This window comes from Ovis aries, chromosome 6 (genome assembly GCF_016772045.2).
Source record: "Ovis aries strain OAR_USU_Benz2616 breed Rambouillet chromosome 6, ARS-UI_Ramb_v3.0, whole genome shotgun sequence".
Lineage (NCBI taxonomy): Eukaryota > Metazoa > Chordata > Mammalia > Artiodactyla > Bovidae > Ovis > Ovis aries.
In genome coordinates, this window is record NC_056059.1 from 87,172,737 (window position 1) to 87,186,387 (window position 13,651).

The window sequence follows — 13,651 nt, forward strand, 5'->3', positions numbered from 1 at the left end:
AGAATACTGGAGTGGGTTGCCATTTCCATCTCCATGGGATTTTCCCGATCCAGGGATCGAACCCACATCTCCTGAATTGGCAGGCAGAGTTTTTACCACTGAGCCACCAGGGAAGCCCATGCCAGGGCCTATTTGGTATTTACTAAAATAACAATGACAATACCAGGATACCAAGAAAAATATTTTCTTCTACCACTTATTTCAATATGAAAAATTAAAAAGTTAAGGAGGGAATGGAACAAACAAATACCATAGTATTAAGTTCATGGAAAGTTATCAATGGCCTTCAAACACATGTATGTTGTATGTCTATTTTATGCCTTATAGGAATGATTGTGGCTAGAAAGCACATACATGTGATTGAAGTTAAAGAAAACAGCACCAAGAAAAATCTCAGTTTAAATGTTGTGACTTAAAACCAGCCACGGTTAAAAACAACAACAACAAAAACCCAAACTCTAGAGCTTCCACTTCCCCCAGTTCTGGTTTTGGATAACTAAGTTCTCAGAAAGTATACACAGGTGTTTATATTACTATGCGTGTGCTCTGTCAGGTTCGATATTGAAACTGGAGCAGTAGATGTAATTTAAGTATCACATTGTATGGATTTCTCCAACAATTAGCCAACCCTCTGGATCAGATGTGTAAGTTCACAGAGAAAGACCAACCCCCAACTCCAAACTTCCACCGATTTTGAGGAAATCTGAAACAGAGGTGATGTGTAAGAAGCTGCATGGAGTTCTGGTATTCACATTGCTTCTTTAGACAACAGGAGTGATAACACTATGAGTGAGTAATAGGGTTATTATGAAGATTAGGTGAGTTCACTTAAGTAATTAGAACAGTCCCTGGAACATGGTAATGACTATGTAGGTCTTGGCTATTAACAGTATTAGTGTTATTAGTGGGGCTATCAATATTTTCATTGCCAGGTAATAGAAACTGTCAATAAAGAGCATATTTCATATAAATTTTCATAAGCAGAAGGCAATCTGGAACTGTGATGATGTAAGTGTGTAATGACTATCAACCGGGTTTAGAAGGATGGGGCCAAATTCAGGCCCCATACCCCCTTTTTTCTGGCTGTATTTGTTAAAGCTTGTATTTAATGTCAAAAGAGATCATCTTGACTTAAAGTTAGCCTCGATGACCACATCATTAAAAAAAAATACACTATGATCAATCAACTTGAAACCTCAGACATTAATTATGCAAAAAGGAAAATATGCCAAAATATTAGCAGTCATCTCTGAAGGAGGGTATTTCTCATGCCATTCCATCTAGTTTGTCTCTGTTGTACAACTTTTTAAAATAATAAAACTGTTACTATCATAACAGACAAAAAAGCAACAGATTTTCATTTTTGAAAAGCAAACAGCTATAAGCAAAAGTACAGCAAGATGCCCAATAAAATGTTATTTGAAAAGTTTGTACTGTATTTTTATTTGCCCAGGTGCAAGAAAAGCAGCAATATTGTAAGATCTTCTCACTCCATGACACTAATTTGAATGAAGCCCAGGTGGGCAGTGAGCAAACCCCATCAGCACTGAATAGCATTCAATAACTGTGAAAGGGTTCAGACATTCCAGCAGTGTCACTGGCGTCACGTAGCCACTCTTTCATAGGTTGTAAAGAAATTACTGTCTATCAGAAGGGTTTCTTGTGAATTATAGATTACAATAATCTGTCATTATATATTACTTGTATGGAAAATAGCTATAGGCAGGAAAATGAAATTATTTATATATTTTAATTCAAACTTAGTTAAAAAATAAGTCATTGTTCTACAATGGCTCAAAATTTAAAAACTTGCAAGGGCTATAGTGAAAAAGTCTTTTTCCCAGGCCTACCCCACAATCACCTAGTTCTCTTTCCTGGAGGTAAATACTGTTTTTAGTTGCTTTTATATCCTGTCCTTCCAGAGATGTTTTATGTACATGCAAATAAATGCATAAATATGATTCACAAGTTATAGATTAGGAAAAGTGATGTTTTAAGGAATTTGTGGAGCCTGAATCTGCCTTAATAGAAATGTACTCCGGTTGAGTAAGCCTCTTTTTTTAATGCTCTACAAGAATGGATGTGATTGATCATTCACTAAATAATTATTGAGTTCCTACTGTGTGTAAGACTTTGTGTCAAATGCTGTTTGTCCTGTCAAGCTGCCTTTAAAATTTTAATACGTATTCATCTTGTCATTCAGATCTGTGTGTGCAAACATCACGAAGCAGGAGAGGTCCTCTCTGACACCCACTTGCAAATGATTCTCCCTATCCTCTGTGTTTTGTTTCTTTTGGAGCGAGGGTGAGTCTATAACTTCTGACCAGTATCTTTTGAGAATGAAGGAGAGTTCTATTGCCATGACACGGGAATAACAGGGGTAAACTGGAAGTGTAAACTGGGATGGTTGGTCACCCTATTTATACCATTTACTGCTTCACAGGATTTTGCATTCCAAGGAAATGGAGATTATCTTGTTAATTTACTTGTTCACTTATAAGCTCCACGAAACTGGAACTTTGCTTGTTTCAGGGACCCATCACTTCGAAGAGTCCTTGACACATAGTAGGTTCATAATAAATATTTGTGTGCTGAACAGATGACCCAGTCAAGCTTCATGTTCTGTGTGGAAGTGAACCCCTTCTGGTCAGCAAGGGGAAATTGAAAAGTCATAAAGGACAGATTTGCTCAGAATGTTTCCTCCCTCAGGATAAGGAGCTTTTAACACGCAAATTACAATCTTGCTTTGTTTCCTGTAAAGAGATCAGTCTGGCAGATGTGTACTGGAAGTATCAGCTGTTCGGTTATTTGCAAAAGGATGGGTGTATTGTAGTTTCCAGGATAGGCCTGGTCTGGGGAGAGAATGGTCGTGGACCAGTTTGACCCAGTGGTTAGTTAATCTGTAGAAAACCTGTCTACATGCAGTGGAACAACTATGTCCATGTGACTCAGTCCACAGGAGAAGAGGAAGAGCAACTTTAGAGCAAGCAGCTGCCATCTGGGCTTATTCATCCTCCAGGAGGTGAGAGGCCAGCGGGATACAGAGGAACAAGTACTTGTCTGTGTCTGGGACGTGGCTGGTGGGACACACACACACACAGACACACACACAGACAGACACAGACACACACAGACACAGACACAGACACACACACAGACACAGACAGACACACACAGACACAGACACACAGACACAGACACACACACAGACACACACACACAGACACACACACAGACACACAGACAGACAGACACACACACAGACACACAGACACACATAGACACACACACACAGATACACACAGACACACACACACAGACAGACACACAGACAGACACACATAGACACACACACAGACACACACACAGATACACACAGACACACACACACAGACACAGACACACACACAGACACACACAGACATAGACACACACAGACACACACAGACACACACACACAGACACACACACAGACACACATACAGACACACACAGACACACACACACACAGACACACACACACACACTGATTAGCAGAGTCCAAGGGCCCTGGGAGTTGGTTTTGGTAGAGAAGTCTGATGTAATTCTCTACTATCTTACCTAAAACCAGACTAATCTTTTTAATCATAGAGGGCGTAGGTTTCAGTGGCTTAGTAGCTCAATTTAATTTTCCCTTTTCCCTTTCAAACAGAGAGGCCTGTGTCCTGTTGTTAGGCTGATGTATACAGGAGAATTCCTGTAGGGGAAAGAGGCTGAAACTCTGGCTTAAGGTTATAAAACAGAGCATTCATAATAAGTGTATCAATGCTATTTATAAAATATTTGCATGTTTCTCTATCACAAACATATTCAAATTTTATTAAAATATTCTAGTATCCTGTTGAAATATTGGGGTTTTTTTTGAGTGATTATCTCAAGCTCCTTGATTTTATTACTGAGGGAACTGAGATCTAGAAAGGCTGAGTAACTTGTCTTCCTCGACGTGAACAGAGTAGGCTTCTGTTTCTAGATGTTAGAACCTTAATATTTGATGTTAGGTACATGTTTTAAAAATGACAATTGGATATGGTTGAGAGATTAGCAGTTTAAGCTGTGAAGCAACTTATGACACATTTAACCAAATAAAATTATTTTCCCTAGCTCGTGCCATGCTGACAGCTTACAAAAAGTGTTCACCTTTCTTTACTCCTCATAAAAAGGGACTACAGTTATTTTTAAACTTTGAATCTGAAGGAGGAAATATAGATTGTAAATTAAGGTTGGCTGAATTTATTCAGCCTGAATTTATTCAGGAATTTGCCAGCCTGAATATGTAATTTCTAGAGTGTGAATGAAGCAAAAATGAAGTTTCTAAGTGATCTCTTTGTCTTTCTCTCTTTGTCTATATCTTCAGTTTCATCCCTGACTAGTCCCAGGATGGAAAGACAAGTGATTTTCTCTCTCCTTACTCTTATATCCTGAAATGGTTAACGAAACTGATTCCAGGTTGGCTACTTCAATGATCATTCGATGGCAATATTGTTTAATGACAGAATAACTATAAGTCAAAATACTAGCACAAAGAAAAATACCTATTCTATATGGCAAGATTTTTGTCAGACATTTACTAATGAGCCATATATTTTAAAAAAAGCTGATAATGAGAAACATTACTGATCATTCTTTGAAGTTTGTAATCTATACTGTCTCCTTCTGTTTAGGGCCCCAAATAAGATGTGTTTGAATGTTGCAATTTTGTGTAACTCAGGGGTAAGCATTCATTGATATCTTTTATCCTTTTTTCTTTTGTAAAATAGTATAATAAAAACCCTGAAATAATAGTTATATTTATGGGCTCTGCTATTTGTGAACAAAATCCTTTATAGATAATATTCAGTGACGAGCCATCACTCTCTCTGATTTTACAAGGAGGAAACTTAAATACAGAAGTCTTTAAGTGAAAAAAAAAAAACACAACACTGAGGTCTTTATAAAGAGGTGTGACTATACGAAGTTACACAAAGACTGAGAAAACTTTTAGTGGCAATAATGCTACCTGCAGGTCAGATTTGTAGCCTAATTCTTTGAATAATCATCTTGGGGTCCATTCGTTGTATTAGTGTTCTACGTACAAACTTCTTGCTTTAGAATCAAAGAGAACCATGCTTCTTCAAGACCAGGGATGTTTGAACCACCTATTCAAAACCTTTCATCCTCATTCTTGCTGGGGGCATCATGCAGACACGAGGCTTCATCATCTGCTGCCACTAGATGGTGCCTGTCATTGACACAAAGGTTCTTCTTCCCATCTTTGTTTCCTTTAGGTGCCTATAAGGACCTTGGATGATATCAAAGAAACTTGATAAGCTAAAATAGTGGTTTAGTATCCTAGAGGGTCATTTAGCAGAGAGAGGTATTTATTAAACAAATAAATCATTATCAGTACAGATTACTTATACTGTTTTTCTAATTCCATTCATTTTTTCTGTTCATTTTTCTTGTCACCAAGCTGTGTGAACACCAATATGAAATGAACAAATAAAGCTTTCTTTGGGCTCATGAGAATCAAGGGACGTAGCGTGTTTTAGGATTGGTGAAATTCATTGTCCTAGCTCTGAACTGGAGAAGGAAATGGCAACCCACTCTGGTACCCTTGACTAGAAAATTCCTTGAGTGGAGGAGCCTAGTGGGCTACAGTCCATGGGGTCGCAAAGAGTCCGACAACTGAGCCACTTCACTTTCACTTTTTTCAGCTCTGAATAGCAATAGCAAAGGTGACCACACGCAGAGATAACGAGAAAAGTTAATCAATGACCTTTCAAAAGAAAAACACATGCATCTCAATTACTGGACAATAGTCAATAGGAAAGGAAATGGAACCTGCGCTTTTAATTGTGGGATAGCAAACATCAAGTAATGAGAATGATAACAGGTTGCTGGCTTTTTGCCAAAGACAACTCTTTTTCTCATTAATATAAGGGACACACAACCCCTCACCCCATAGTGCTCTAATTCTCTCTCTGCATCCCACCCCACTCTCCAACTTTATACTCCTTTCAGGGTAAAATTTTGTCCATCTTGATAGAAAAATGCCTTTAAGGGTTACTTTTTTGGTTTGTGTAAAGGCCAGTTTGATGGATTTTGCAGCAGAATATTGGAAAATGTAAGTTTCTTGGACTTTTCCTTTCCCAAACAGTCACTAACACTGACCATTCATGGCTGGTTCACGATGATAATGAGAAATTGCCAGCTATGTTGAAATACATAATCCACAGTGTGAAAAAACTGCTGAACAGCAATGGCAAATTCTTAATACAAAAGTGGCTTCTCTTTTCCTGTGAGCTTACTTTGGGGTTGCTGATTCTTGCTAACTGTGTGCTCAGGGACTGAAAGTTAATTTTAACATTAGTCTAAAAACAAAGTATAGTTATGTAGGCAAAATCTTTACATTAAAAAAAAACAACTTGAATTTCCCACGTTATTGCAGTGGGTCATGTAAGCTGTGTGAGCATTGAGGTAACAACAGCCAGACACACGACATTAATGCATTTCAATTTTAGACATTAGATAGTTTCTGGTCATCCCAGAGTCTCCTGAGCACTAACCAAGGATTTTAAACACACTAGGTTATTTTTTTTAAAGGTGCAAGTATATACCTGTTTTGCCAGCATTGGTGAGGTACAGTAAATAATATGTCTATTCCAGTTTTAAATACTAGAAAGAAGACTTTTGTCTCCAACTTATTTTCCTCCAGATTTTTTTTTTCCCCACTAGGGGTCTTATTTAATTATAGGTTAGTACTGAAGAAAGGGCTTCCCTTGTGGCTCAGCTGGTAAAGAATCCGCCCGCAATGCGGGACACCTGGGTTCGATTCCCAGGTTGGGAGGAGCCCCTGGAGAAAAGACGGCTACCCACTCCAGTATTCTGGGCTGGAGAATTCCATGGACTGTATAGTCCATGGGGTCGCAAAGAGTCAGACACGACTGAGCGACTTTTACTTGCTATTGAAGAAAGAATTTGGAAACAAATCTTTGGTGGAGGTAGTCAGCATGTGACATTATTTCTCTAGGGTTTTAGGTGTTCCAGTGGTTACCCTCAGAGATGCAGTTTGGTCAGTGACTTCCACATGTATATTAAATATATAACATGTATTAATAGGAAATGCACATGGGCTTATATCATATACTGTGTGGCTCAAATCCATTAAGTGGCTCCTCTCTAGCAGTATCCGGAACATTAGACGGTGTCAGTGCCGACAGTCTGTTCATATATTTATGGTCTACTTAACTGATCAAAATGGGGCTGGGTCATTGATATATTATTAGTAGTATTATTTGCTTGGCAAAGAGGACTTAAACCTCTATTAGCCTTAGAAACAGAGTAAATACAATAATCCATTTATATCCTCAAGAAACTCCCTTGGATGACTAAAGATGCTTTCCAAACTGGTTGAGGAAGACAGAAGTCATCAGTGACAAGCGAAGGACAAGGCTGACAGCAGCGCTCTCCCCAGACATCCTGTGCTAGAGGTGAACGACAACTTCACACAGTGAGCTGGCAGCGCGCTCTCTACCTGTTTCCCTCCACTTTAATAAAAGTAGCTTCAAGAGTGATCTGTCCCAGTCACTTCAGTTCTGCAAGAGAGAGCAAGCTCTCCCTGGCGAGGAACTCTTGTAAACCGGACAAAAAGCTGGGACTTAGCCGGCTCAGGGCACAACAGAGAGACAGAGAGACAGACAGAGACAGACAGAGTCAGAGAGAGAGAGAGAGAGAGAGAATCCAGGGAAGCGGAGGCGGCGGGTCAGGAGCCGGGTCTTCGGTCAGTTCCAGCCGGACGCGGCGCCCAGAGCCCGGGCCCCCGGGGGCGGTGCGGCCCGAGGCCCCTCCCCGCCGCCGCGATGCCCCGGCTGGTGACGCCGAGCGGCGGCCCGGAGCGGTGGGGGCCGGGCGGGCGGGCGCGAGCGAGGGCAGGGCCGGGGGGCCGGCCGAGGCCAGTCGCGGCTTTAAATATGGATCGCGGGCTCGCGCTCGTGGCACAGCCTCCGCCACCGCCGCCCTCCCGATCCACCCCCCTCCCCGGGCTCGCTCCCGAGGGGCGTCCGGGCCGGGCGCCGCCGCTGCGGTGGTAGTTACCGGCAGGAACCTCGGCGATCCCCATGAATATGCAGGAGCTGCAGAAGGCAAAGTAGAGTAGACGCCCCGCGCTCTCACACACTCACCCGCCACGCACCACGCGGGCCGTGTAGACATCTGCCCCCGCGCCCGCTCTCTCCCCTCTTTCAGGGTCCAGTCCCGCCGGCTCCGGAGACCCTCCCGCCCCCGCGCCCTCGCCCCGTCCTCGCCTCCCCCCGCCCCGGAGCGCGCACCCACCCGGACGGCTAAGTTGTGACTACTTGGGCGGGGGTGTCTCGAGCCCCGCGCCTCGCGCCGACAACTTCCCGCGGTTCGGCCCCGCCGCGCCCCGGGCCCGCGCCTCCCGGGATCCCGCGGGCTCCCGGCTTCCAGCCCCGGCGGCGCGCCGGGCAGCGCTTCGGCGGCGGCGGCAGCAGCGGCGGTGGCAGCGAAGGCGGCGGCGGCAGCGGTTGCTGCAGCCCCACACTCAACCGCCAAACTGGACGAGCGACGGAAGCCGGACCCCAGGAGGTGAGCACCCGGCCGGGGCCGGGGAAGGAGGGTCAGCTCGGGGCAGGTCCTGGAGGGGGCGCGGGCGGCCTGGGCGCGCGCGGGGAGCGAGCGAGCGAGCGCGAGAGAGAGGTCAGTTGCGGGCCGGGCATCTTCGGGGGCTGGGCGCCCGGCGGAGTGTGGAAGCAGATACCGCAGAAAAGTACTTTTTTCTTCTTAGCGTTAGAGGGGGACGTTGGATGATCCTGCTGCACCCGCATGGTCAAGCCCTCCCCTTCCCCGACACCCCTCCGCGGCGCTCACCTGGCGTGCCTGCCCGGACTGTGGGGCCACTGTATCCCGGGGGCTGGGCTCCGGCGCAGGACACGTGTGTTCCTGCCTGGGTGAGCTTTGGTGGCCCCAGCGTGGACGGGCACCTGCCGGAGAGGGAGACATCCCCAAACACGCTCGCGGGGGAGGCCGGGGGATGGGGGCAGGGGACTTTCGGTGCCACCGGGACCTCACTGCCAGCCCGGAGACCGATCATTCACATCTCCCCCTGGCACGCCGAAAGCGGGGGTGAGTCAGGCAGATTCTCTGCAAGTGGCACACACATACACTTCTTTGCAATGGATTTGGAAAGGGGAGGTTAAACTGGAATTTCTCTTGGCCGGCGACAGTGAAGCTCTTCCTCAGGTACTGGGCACATGTGCGTCTTGGCAAGAGAAGGTGATTTCTTCTTTCTTAAGTGCATTTTACCCAGCCTTTGCCAGTCCGCTAATAAGAGTCGCCAAAGGAAGGTAGCAGTTGGGAACTACATCAGCAAACTGCAGCAAGCCCCGCAAGGAGGGAAGTTAATTAAAGAACAAAAGAATCGCAGCAGCAAAAAAACCCGAACTTGACACTAAAGATGGAGAAGGAAGCCATTCTACCTCTGTTCTGCCATCGTAAACCATTTTTCAGAAGAGTTCCTTGTAAAACTTCTGTTTGTTTGTTTTTTTTCCCCCACCCCTCACTCCTCAAGGCCTTACCTTCACAACGTAAATGGCCCTCAGCGAGGTCTTTCCAGACTTGACAATGAAGAGCATTTAACAGTTTTGGTTTATGTTCCTCATTTGCTTTCCCATTTCACTTCAGTGCTGGAGAAAGTTGTGGCTAATGGGAAATCGTGAACACTGGGCTGTGCCAAACACACATTGTCTCAAATCCTGGAAAGGTTCCTTTTCTGAGAGACACTGCCTTGTACCATATTTCCCCTTTTCCTTGTATCTGGGACTTGAAGTTTGAATAGTACCTGAATTAAATTTAAGCATACCTTGCCCATTAGGGCTTATTTTTTCATGTTGATTTGTATAGATTGTTCACAGCAATGAGAGCAGTATCCAGTAGCTTCTTATAGCCAACATAATGTCTTTTGAAAGGTTTCTAGCTTAAGAACTCTCTTCCTTGTATCTATCACATTAGCATTTAAGTGATTTTCATGGTCATAATGGCACTTAGATTGAGGTTATTGATATAGCTTCAGTCAAAGGAAAATGTCTGCTTTTTTTTATAGCTTTAACAACTGAGAAAAAAACTTTTACTTTCATTTTAAAGTTAAACGTAGTGATAGGATTCTGTTCTCTTGCTATTGCATCTTGAAATTCAGTAGCTTTTACTTTATCTCAGCGTCTCTGGTAAGATGACAAAAACCTGCTGCATATATGGGTAGAGAGAGGAAAGTAGTACTCTTATGAACTCATGAGGCATAGCGCATTTATCAGGGTGTGAGGGTGGGAGGGATAAGATGGGATAGTTTGATAGTTCTAGGCATGTCCACCTTTGTGAAAACAGAAAACAGACAGCTTATAGAAGATGTCTTCAAAATGAGATTTGGAGTATCATTTAATGGTTCGGGGTCATTCTGTACCCTTAGTAACATATATAAGGCACGCCAGCCAATGAAATATCCAGAATGTACTGTTTATGGTGGTGTATCTCTTTTAGTTCATTTTGTTAACATAAAGGACTTTATGAATGTTTTGTTATTATTTTCATCTTTTAAAGGATTAGAATATATTTTGGGTTTACAACCATGTGTGAAAGCACTACAGTGAAATACTACAGGGAATTTTTTCTCATATTTAGAGAAAAAATGTGATAGAAATGGGTAACCTTTGGGACAAATTCCAGCACACTCTGCTGGTAATTTCATTTTTCACTGAGCTCTGGCAAGTATAATTTTCAGGTTCTGATCCCTCGTTCTGATAACAAGATCAATCGTTTGGCCATGGCTTACATCTTAAAGAAAACACAACACTTAAGGAAAGGAAATACACATTAGTTGGTGAATCACGTAGATAATCAGGTTTCTCCGCCTGCCTCTGAGGGCGCTGCAGTCCGCGAGGACTAGTGTTGTTAGTCCTGTGAGAATTCACTGCTACTTAAGTGTGCCAATACACATCATCTGCTTGTTTCCTGGAGCATTTTTTGTGTTCGTTTTTAATGTGAATGAAAGCCGAGACTGGAGTTGATAGGTATGAAGATTGGAAGTGGAAAGAACAAACTCAGAAGAGAAAAATGTAGTAATGATGAAAGTTTTAAGGGGTTTTTCCTTTATATAGTTGAATGAAAAGAATCAGGGTACATGATTTGATGGGACAGAGGAAGCTGTGAGCGGAACACGTATCTAGGTTCTCACTGTGGCTGCAGTTTCTGAGGCCAACCTGTGAATTATGAAATTTATCTGTGTTGGGGAGGGCCATTTAGCAAAACACATAGTTTAGGAACATCCAGAAAGTTCGTAAGACTTTACGAAACTAGATCTTGCTACTTTCAGTCAGGGATTTTTCACATAATGTAGGAATTTGAAAGAAGGGAAAGAATAATGTTTCATTCATACAAGATCAGGGCTAAGTTGTATTTCACATACATGTTTGCCTTTCTCCCAATAGCTAAGAGTTTGACTTATGTCACAAATAGAAAATATGCTGCTGTCCTTCTAACATTAATGTGATATTTTATATCCCCTGTAGTGCACACTGTTAGCTATTTTTCCAGCAGTGAAGATGGATTTTTCTAACCCACCATTTTACTCAGGTCTTTTGTCCGATGCACATTACACAGCACACAGGCACACGCACAGGTGCACGAGTACTCCTCATTTGTAGAGGTGGCCGATTTTATTTTATCTGAAGCTGTATTTATGACTGTCATAATGATTTTGTGGCAATGACTTTTATTGCATTTTTCTAGTCTCTGCAGTGGAATGGCATTTCCAACAGGGCATCAAAAGGACAGCCAGCTATGAAATATGATGGATTTATTTACCTGCTGTGACAAAGAAGAGAGAAAACTTTTTCTTCCAATCTTCTTCATGATGTTCATAATTTCACCCTCAATGATATGGTCTTATTTGCCTTTGGATTAAGTTATGTGTTCGAAAAAATGGAGATAGACCTCATCATGGTGAAACCCTGTACATCTATAGTTGTTTCTAGAAGCCAAAGCATCATCTTTTTATGCAAATTAAGTAGATGTAAGGGATTATCATGCTTGTTTAAAAGATAAGGAAGCCAAGGCACAGGGAACTTTGTATGCTTTTCTTAAACTAAGCGGAAAGTTATTGGTTGAGGTGGGAATGAACATTTCATCTTTGAACTACTGATAGCTGTTTCTGAAATGACTGTCCTCAAATGAGTGTTGTTTTAGTCACAGTTTTTAAGATACTAAAGCAGATAAATGTTGATCCTGATGTAAGGTGGGAGTTTCTGTTCTTTGTTTATCATTCTGTGTAGTGGATGCACACACCCGGCTCGTCTTTATTTCAGGACCTGCAGTGCCCATGGGTGACTGTTTTCAGTTTGTGTGCCCCAGTTCTAGCTCCGGTCTTGAGAGCTAACTTTTATTTTTCATGGAGAATGAGTATAGAAAGAAGTTACATAAATTAAGATGTAAAAGGATTTTACAAGTAGTATTTCAGGTTTTTTTTTTTTTTTTTTTTTTACATTGTGGATTACTGTGTAGAAAGAGACTTTGTCTGTTGCACTTGAGTTTCTGTTTTGGAAACCTTAAAGATTTAAATAAAACTTGCAGTATACTTTTTGGGAGGATTTAAAAAATCAAAGTTAATAAAAATACAAAATGAGAAAGGAATATATTCTTTGAAACTGATAGGATGTTCTGTGAATGACACAGTTAGCAAAGCTGTTCATAATGTCTTGGATAAGAAGTTAGCAGTTCTTTTCTTTTTTATAAATGTATTCACTAGTGATATTCTCTTATACTATTTGCAAGTAAGTAAACTCCTGGATCTGGAATTTTATGTTGGTTGATTTTGGATTTAGCCTAGAGACCTAGTATTCATGGGTAGAGCCCAGTGGAAAAATGAAAGTGTTAGTAGCTCAATCATGTCTGCGTCTTTGCGACCCCATGGACTGTAGCCCACCAGGCTCCTCTGTCCACGGAGTTCTCCAGGCCAGAATACTGGAGCGGGTGGTCATTCCCTTCTGCAGGCGATCTTCCTGACCCAGGGATCAAACTGGGGTTTCCTGGGTTGTTGTTGTTCTGTCGCTCAGTTGTGTCTGGCTATTTGTGACCCCGTGGACTAAAGCACTGCAGGTTTCCCCGTCCTTCACCATCTCCCGGACCTTGCTCAAACTCATGTGCATTGAGTCAGTGACGTCATCCAACCATCTTGTCCTCTGTCATCCCCTTCTCCTCCTGCTGGGTTACAGACTGATTCTTTACTAGACATTTGAGCCACCAGGAAAGCTGTAGAACCCAGGAACATCTCCATCTTTCGGTAACTCCTGTAGCTGGCATATTCGTCAGCAAAACAGCCTCTAAGCAGGCTAAACAGAGGTTAAAAAGAAAGACCTACATTACAGAGGATTCACTTTACTCATAGGAGATCCCTCGCATGAGTGCCTGTTCACATGCAGTGTGGCTGATTATAACATTTCTAGCCCTGTGGTAAATAGTAAACTACAGATTGGAAGATAGAAATGGCTTGGTACTGGCAGCTGCATGGATAACATTGAAAAGTCCCCGAGAACAGCTTGGTAGTCAAGGAAGAGATTGACTAAGAGCT

At 42.7% G+C, this 13,651-nt stretch overlaps 1 protein-coding gene across 2 annotated transcripts in view; it reads left to right on the forward strand.

The window, feature by feature from the left end:
- Window positions 1–8,011: 8,011 nt before the first annotated feature.
- The window catches only part of SLC4A4 (solute carrier family 4 member 4), a 370,587-nt gene continuing 364,947 nt past the window's right edge, over window positions 8,012–13,651 (forward strand). For both annotated transcript variants that reach the window (XM_042251504.2, XM_060417186.1), the window contains exon 1: window positions 8,012–8,622. The gene's annotated coding sequence lies outside the window, so the exon portion shown is untranslated. The remainder of the gene's footprint in view (window positions 8,623–13,651) is intronic.